The following is a 9,076-nucleotide window of genomic DNA, read 5'->3' as shown; positions in this document are numbered from 1 at the left end:
GAGGAAGCTGCCAGGAAGGAAGAGGAGAGGAGAGCAAAAGATGAAGACACACAGTGGCTCTCCTTGAGTAAGTAAGTGCAACCTGTGGGAGGAGATGCCAGGTAATGGGGCGGTGCTGCCAGGACCTCTGCCGTGTCACACCCACCCTGCGCCCTGGCACTGCTGCAGCAGCCCCCACCATAGCCTGGGGCCTCCTCTTCATCTTGGCACAGAAATTGTTTTTGGTGATTTGGGGGGCGCTGGAGTAGAGGCAGCTTCTATCTTTGAGACATAAAGTTGCAGGACAGCATTTCATATGTAAAAAAAAAGGAAAGAAAACCATTAACTAAGAATTTGCCTGTACAACATCCTATGTGTTAAGGTTTTAGAGCACTAAACCCTGCTTTCCCCTACTGAGTTTAAGATCAAGTAGGGGAGAGATAGACACAAGTCAGAAAGTTGAAGATCAAAACTTTATCTTGATTACTGGTAAGGCTGGATTGGAGAATGTGGCTTTAGATCTGTGACTAACATTTTGCCCCCAAATTAAACGTATCTGCCCAGTCACAGGAAGAGCTGAAAAACCAAGGGCTTTCCTCACTGGGATAAAACATGCCCCGCTAACAAAACTGCATGGAGAATAGACCAGAGAACATGCTCTCTGCAGGCAGCTGGGCTAACAGGGAAGTGGAGTCCAAAAGACTGAGCTACACATGCCCAGTTCTTATATCCAAACCCAAATCAGAGGTACAGGGGAAGAGAGAGACTAGGAATGTTACTTTAAGGAAAATCTTGTGTGCAAACTATGAGACCATGGAAAAAGGAGAATCCCAACCCACCTGAAACAGTAATAAATGGTAAAAACTTAATTAAGTCATATAACCAGGGCTATGTGATCGTAAGAAATGGTTTTAACTGTTTTTGAAACTAAATTGCTTTTTAAAAAATGTTGGTGTCAAGTAAATGCCAAAAAAATAATCATTAGACGAATCTCTTGTATTTTGAAAAACAAAAAAGAGCTTTCTTTTTAAAATGTGCAATAATATATTCATTGGATTTATGCTTCTTTCGTATTCCACAAATTAAAAATGTCTTGCAAATTAAATCAAAAAGTAGAAAAACATTGTCACATCTAATAGAATTCTCTCTCCCTTCCCTAAACACTACTTAGCCAGAAACAGAGAAATAAAACCTTCTAAAAGAGAGTAGAGAAGCTGTTGTTTGTTTTTAAAAAGTTAATCCAGTGTGTAAAGCTGGTAAGGAAAGCCCATCCTCTTAGCTGGAGTTTCATAATCTTCAAAGAAGAGTCCCTGGAGAGTCATAACCAGAAATGTTGATTCAACACCCACACTTGCTGTGCAAGACTCTTGGCCCTCATCCAGCCTCCTTGGGACAAGGTGTCCACATGCGCCTGACTGCCGCCAAGGAGATGCCAGGTAAGGATATTTTCACGTAGGTATTTCAGTGGATAAACCTCTTGCACCACATTTGCCCACTCAGGCATTAAACTAAATCCCTTTCCACACCGCAGTGTGACCGAACCAGGGGAAAAGAATCTTCCACATCAGGCACAAATGAATCTCTCTTCTTAGGAGCAAACAGAAGTCCAGGAGGAGTTCTCCAAAGCAATTGCCCCTGACAGCCACAGGCTGGGATACCTGGGGCCTCCCTTTACCCAGAGACCTTGAGCCCCTGGGCTTCTTTCAGCCTTTGTTTCCTTATCTCAAAAATACAGAGGCTGGATTTATCAGGCTGGAGCTGCCTCGAAATCCTATGATTCTTCAATTTTCTCTCTATCCAAACATTCTTATGGTAATCTAATAAAGTGAAAATTATTTCCATGATTGGTTACTCCTTTAAAGCCAATTCAAAAAAAAATCTGTAAATTAGGCTTGTGTGCATTCTCTCTCTCTCTCTCTCTCTCTCTCTCACACACACACACACACACACACACACACACACACACACACACACACACACACACACACACACGGGGCTTGAAATTGTTTCAATTGTTTGTTCACACAGGCCCAAATTGCTCAACTTTGGGTTTCATGTTGCTGCTATTGACATGTTAATTGTACCAGGTTGTTTTTCCTTTCAAACTGTCCTCATCTCTCTTTAAGCAGAATGGATTTCTAAACATGGGTCCTCAAAACAGGGTGGTGGAGCCAGCGCCACATGCTTGGGGGCATGTAAGAGCAAAACGTACTGATACACTGAATGTGTGCCTGAAAGATGGATATGACACAAGTAGTTGATTGAAGGAAAAATTCCTGAAAAAATGAAGACAATAAATCTTTCATTAAACAGAATCACATTTTATGTGCTGTAGGACTATTCCCTATCTAGGACTACATTTTAAAAAGAACACTGGATTTAAGTCCAAATTTATTTCTGCCACTTAATGTACAACTTTGAGCGAGGTCCCTTAACACTCTCTTTGAGCTGTAGTTTCCCCTCTGAAAAGAGAGGAGAAAACATCCACCTCAAAGGAAAGGGTGGGCCAGGCGTGGTGGCTCACACCTGTAATCCTAGCACTCTGGGAGGCCGAGGTGGGAGGATTGCTTGAGGCACAAACCTGTAGTCCCAGCTCCTCAAGAGGCTTAAGCAGGGGGATTGCTTGAGCCCAGGAGTTTGAGGTTGCTGTGAGCTAGGATCATACCACTGCACTCTAGTTGGGGCAACAGAAGGAGACTGTCTCAAAAAACAAAGGAAAGGGTGGTTGTAAGGATTGACTAAGAAACTGTATGTATGCAAATGTGCCCAATAGTAGTACCTGATATACTTAAAGTTTATTTGCATATTAAAATAATTATTTTATCATTTGAGGAATCTTTTTGAAATGCAAATAATAATCAACACTTATGGTGTTGATCATTTTAAAAACTGAGTCCTATCAAAACTGTCCTCAGGTGGGACATATTCATCAGGTGGGACCTATTCCTCATTCCATTACACAGGACACCCACCACTCAGAGAGGAAACGCCCACCCCACCTGATCCCGCCTCACACATGCAGTTCTTACCCAAGAAGCAGGTCCCCCTCCTCTTCCCTGCCAACATGGTTGTCTCATACTTCCTTTTCTAGTGACGGATATCAATGATTAAGGATCATTTTATCCATGCTTTTACTTTAGAATAGCTTTTCCAGAAACCATGAAAGGTAAAAGAAAATTCCTCCTGTTTCAAAAACCTACAAAGCAGCAGTAGATGTACCACTTCCTGCCGGAGGCCCTGCAAAGAACCTTTATTCACTGTTTCAAATGCACCTTTTTTTCCTGCTGTGGTATAGGTCTGCAAAAGCTCAACAGGGCAAGCTTTCTCAAAATAAAGGGAGTCTTAAAACCCCCACCTTCCAGCCTAGTGCTAGACTTGCAGTGATGGATACAAAAAACTTAAACAGGAAAATAGGGAAGAAGCATTGTGTCCAGACTCAGTCTTTACAACTGAAATTCAGTTTCTCTTCCCACAATATATGTATAATCACTCTCCCTGCCTCCCCTGGTTATTGGGAGAACCACACGGCCACTAGTGGCAGCAAAAGATTATCCAAATATTATTATTTATTATTAGCCATCATGCATTCAACAGATATTCAGATCACTGCTCTAGGCTCTAGGAAAATAGCATTAAATAATCAGACAAAGATCTCTGCCCCTCATGTAGCTACCTAAGTAACTATAAGATAATTTTAGTTTGGGATTAGTACTAGGTGGAAAGTCAACATTTTGTTTGTAGTCACAAACAGAGTGGAGATAGGTATTAGGTAGGCCTCTCTAAGGATGGGGGGTTTGGGAGCTGAGACCTGAGCAATGAGAAAGAGCCAGCCATGAACAGATCTGGGGAAGGACCATCCTGGGCTGAGAAGAGCATCTGTACTTCTCCATGTAGTCCTGAGATGGGCCTGGCATGAGTTTGATGTGTCAGTAGACTAGGAAGACGGCCAGTGCGGCTGGAGCACAGTAGGCAAAGGGGAGAGGACAGAAGATGAAGTCAGATAAAATAGATGGAATCCTGGGCATCTAAGTCAGTAAGGATTATTCCAGAGATCTGCTGAAATATGCATGCTCCTATTTAATTGCCTCAACACACAATAGGCACTTAATAAATATTTAAATTCACTGATTTCCTACAGGCATAATACCTAGGATAAATCTGTGATCTAATAGCCATCTAACTGACCAGGCCTCTGAGCAACTGGCAGATGTATAAGCATAGCGTTTTTAAAGAGGACAGCGATGCAGATTGCATTCCAGGGAAGCACACCCCAGCAATGGGCCTCTCTTCTGTTATGGAATGAATGTTTGTGTCCTCCCAAATCCATATCTTAAAATCCTAATCCCCAATGTACTGGTGGGGACCTTTGGGAGGTGATCAGGTTATGAGGATGGAGCCCTTATGAATGGGATTAGTGCACTTTTAAAAAAGACCCCTGCAAGTTCCTCAACCCTTCTACCCTGTGAGGACACTGCAAGAACCAGGAAGGGAGACCCTAATCAGACACTGAATCTGCTGGCCCCTTAATCTTGAACATTCTAGCCTCCAGAACTATGAGAAAATGAATTTCTGTTGTTTATAAGCTATCCAGTAAATAGCATTCTGTTGTAGCAGTCCAAGCGGACTAAGACATGATCCATCTTGGCGGAAACCTCTCCTATCCCGTTGTAGATTCCAGACCCCACTGACCCTCTGCCAAACACCAGCAACTAAGCCCAAAGTTGGTGCCATGTCTTCTGGGTCTGGGGCTCAGGAAGCATTCCTAGAGGCATGTGGCAGGGGAAAGACCATCAGCTCATGCAACCTTGAGCAAGTAAATTACCTAATAATAATAAAAGTAAATGTTTATGTAGTGTTTTTATGGGCCAGACACTGTTCTAAAGATCTTACATGTATTAAGACCTTACATGTATTAAGTCATTTACTCTTTAAGAGGGGATAATAATAGTGCCTACTTCATAAGCTGGGATTTAGGTTGTAAATTGATACACAGTAAATGTTTGTTTCCTCCCCCTTTTTCTCTGAAGAATAAAATGGCTGCCTTCAAAAGCACTTAGAGAGATAATGTATATATAAAGTGCCTGCTCCAGAGTGGGTGCCCAACATATTATGGCCACAATGATGATGATGTTATCAAGTCTCCCCGAGTGAAGCCAGGGCCTCGTTAGTTTATTTGAAGGGTCTAAGCCCTGATGAGTGACTTACAGAAGCCAGCTATTTGGGGTTCCTTTTGCAGCTCACTTATTCTAGAGACTGATGGAGAGCCTGGCACATAATAATAGATGCTCAACAAATAAACCTTCCTCTCTGCTGAGACCTGGAGCTACATTAAAAGGTAGCTGTCCTACTTCAGAGAAGACAACTTAATATTAACTGTAGAAAATGAAATCTAGATCCTTGTTTAAGGCGGCATTTTCTAATGTTCAAACTCATGTGTCAACAGGGAGATTGACAATCAGAACTCGAGGAGGAGGCCTGGCGCCTCTGTCAGCCACATCGGGACTGGCCTCAGAGCAAGAGGCAGTAGCAGTGTTAGAGCCAAGCAGAAGAAAGGGTTAGGGGAGCTGGCTCAGGCAGAGGGCCCAAAACAGTGAGACTAAGCCCTGGGAATGAGGCAAGGAGGTAGAGAGTGTTCATAAGCCAAGATTTCTCAAGCAAGATCTGCCTATGTATCAGTGTACAAAAGCTACTACCATCTCCCCTGGCTGGTTCCACAGGCAACAGGCCCCAGGGATAAGAGTTGAAAGGCCCCTCAAATGTCTCCCTTACCCCAGGCTGCCACAAGACCTGACCTTGGAAGAGTGACCCTTTGATTCTAATGTCCATTATCTCCAAAGACTTCTGTGAAAGGCCAAGATTTCACTTAAGGGGGTGCTGTATCTATCCATTAGCACCTACTAGATGAAGGTGTATTGTCTCAGCAGATAAGCCAGCTTTTGTGTTAGGAAACAGAGAGTAGAGTTCAGAGATAGGATATAGATGATAGAAATCTTTTTTTTTTTTTTTTTTTTTTTTGAGATAGAGTCTCGCTTTGTTGCCCAGGCTAGAGTGAGTGCCATGGTGTCAGCCTAGCTCACAGCAACCTCAAACTCTTGGGCTCAAGCAATCCTGCTGCCTCAGCCTCCCAAGTAGCTGGGACTACAGGCATGCACCACCATGCCCGGCTAATTTTTTCTATATATTTTTAGTTGGCCAATTAATTTCTTTCTGTTTTTTAGCAGAGATGGGGTCTTGCTCTTGCTCAGGCTGGTTTCGAACTCCTGACCTTGAGTGATCCTCCTCGCTCGGCCTCCCAGAGTGCTAGGATTACAGGTGTGAACCACTGCGCCCGGCCAGAAATCTTTGTCAGTTCCAAAACAGGTCAAAAAAAAAAAAAAAATCTGACATTAAAAAAATATATATCAGAACAGTGGTTGCCTGGAGGGATTGACTAGGAAGGTACATGAGGGACCTTTCAGGGGACAGGGGAGTTCTATATTGTGATGGGATGTAAGCTATATGGATGATATATCCATTTCTCAAACATGCACCGCTAAGAGCTGTGCATTTCAATGTACATAAATTTTGCCTTAAAAACTGTAAGAAAATAATAATGGAGAAGGAGGGAGAGTGGAGGTATAGATAATATTAAAATGGCAGAATGTGATTGGTACAGGAGAGTTCATTATACTATTGGATTTACTTTGTATAGGTTTAGAATTTTCCATCACAAAAAGCTAAGAAAAGTTTTGGTAGGAGCAAAGGAAGGTAGCATTAGGGACCAGGAAGTGGCTGTGTAGCATGAGGGCCCACAGGAAGGGCTGCATGGGGAATAGGCTAACATGCCGGGGGAGGGGAGCCCTTTGTCTCATGTGCATTTATTGTCAAACTTAATCCTACACGTTACATATTCTTTTTTCTTACGAATTGGAGCTTTTTCCATTTAGTTTCCTGTGTAAAAAAAAAAAAAAAAGCTAATAGTTTTATGGGCCGGGCGCTGTGGCTCACGCCTGTAATCCTAGCTCTTGGGAGGCCGAGGCGGGCGGATTGCTCAAGGTCAGGAGTTCAAAACCAGCCTGAGCAAGAGCGAGACCCCGTCTCTACTACAAATAGAAAGAAATTAATTGGCCAACTGATATATATATAAAAAATTAGCCAGGCATGGTGGTACATGCCTGTAGTCCCAGCTACCCGGGAGGCTGAGGCAAAAGGATCACTCAAGCCCAGGAGTTTGAGGTTGCTGTGAGCTAGGCTGACGCCACAGCACTCACTCTAGCCTGGGCAACAAAGCGAGACTCTGTCTCAAAAAAAAAAAAAAAAAAATAGTTTTATGTATTTGCACAGGACACTGTCTTAAATTAAGACAGGCGTCCTCAAACTATGGCCCACGGGCCACATGTGGATGGTTTTTGCCCGTTTGTTTTTTTGCTTCAAAATAAGATATGTGCAGTGTGCATAGGAATTTGTTCATAGTTTTTTTGAACTATAGTCCGGGCCTCCAACGGTCTGAGGGACAGTGAACTGGCCCCTCCCCCTGTTTAAAAAGTTTGAGGACCCCTGGAATAGTTACAAGCATTCTAAGGGGAGAGGAATTAAAATGTAAAAACTTTAAGTATGTCCCAGGCCAGCCTGCTCATACCAAGTGAGAGATTCAGAGCAGAGGGACCCACAAACTCAAACTAAAATTGCTTAAGAAACTTCCACAAGAAAAACTGTTGTATTCCCAGAAGTGATTCTCATCAAACAAAATATTGGGGGTGGGGGTAGGTTAGTGAATAGCCTTCATGTGTAGATAGATTTCTCCACCAGGGGATGGGTTGACAGAAGGAGGCCTGCAAACTCATGGAAATTAGCAGTAATGAGACATAAACAGTCAAACCTCAAAATAACATCTCTGGCCTTTAGAATCAACACAGCTCTCCTGTCAGCCTGCACCTGGCCCGTCCGGCTGGGTCTGGGAGCCAGTGGGGTTTTAGGCCCCTTTTAACAGCTGCCAAGAGCACATTACTCATGGCCGGGATGTTGGCCTTTTATGTTGCCACAAGTGGCCCAGCCGTTGTTTGGGCCTGGCGGAGTCCATTGTAGGTTTTTCTCAGTGCTGGGGCTTTGCTCTCTGAATTTTCCAGAAGCTCCAGTTTGTCCAAACGTTACCCGTGTACAGTGAGCAAGCTCCCCAGGCTCCTGTGCTGGCCTGCGGCCATGCTCACTGCCTGGCCACATCCTCCAGCCCCTGGAAAGGCAGGGCAAGAGGCTGAAGTTAGAACAGCAGAGGGTTACAAGCTCACCCTGAGAAACTATTTGATCTGCCTTGTCAGTGTCTATGTTCCTAACTCAGTGCAAATAGCTGAGAGCTGGGAAATGAACCCAAAGATCACCTACCATGGGCATACCTGTGAAACTGCAAGAAAGCGAAATTGTAATACCTGTGTTTGAAATACACCCTTGAAATAAGAAGGGAGATTGGTTGGTTAAGTGGATCAGTGGGTGTTTCAAGTTAAAAGAGTGCCTATATCTAGTTGATAAGGTCCTTTCTGGGTTTCTAAGCTGCAAAGCAGCCTGGTGCAACTGGACTTGGGGTTAAATCCTAATGAGGTTGATAAGCTTATCGTATTTTACTATAATTATTTGTTTACCGTCTATTTTCTCTTCTAGACTTTAAGTTCTTCAAGGGCAAGAGTTTCTTATTCACTGCTCTATCTTTACAGTCTGGCCCAGAGAAAGCCCTCTGGAAAGCTCCCTTGTGGCTAGAGGTAGCCAGTTCTGGCCAATAAGGCATAAGAGGGAGTCTGCTGCAGTATTTCTAGGAAAGAATTTTGTTTCCTAATTTAAAAAAAAAATTAGACAAAAGAGACATTTCTGGTGTTGCCATTTCTTCTTTCTTATTACTGTGAATGTGGACTGTAAAGCCAGACACTGTGACAGTCATCTCACAACCAATAATGACAAGCATAAGGAGGAAAATGCAACATCTAAGGATTGCCAAGCAGAAATATAAAAATAACCTGGGTCCCTGGGCTTCACTGAGTCACTGAATCATCCCTGGAACCACCTATCTCTAGGCTTCTTGTTAAGTGAGATAATATAAACTGTAATGTCTAAGTCACAATTAGTCTCATTC

This window comes from Microcebus murinus, chromosome 7 (assembly GCF_040939455.1).
Source record: "Microcebus murinus isolate Inina chromosome 7, M.murinus_Inina_mat1.0, whole genome shotgun sequence".
NCBI lineage: Eukaryota > Metazoa > Chordata > Mammalia > Primates > Cheirogaleidae > Microcebus > Microcebus murinus.
The sequence above is the reverse complement of the archived record's forward strand: the minus strand, read 5'-3'. Positions refer to the sequence as shown.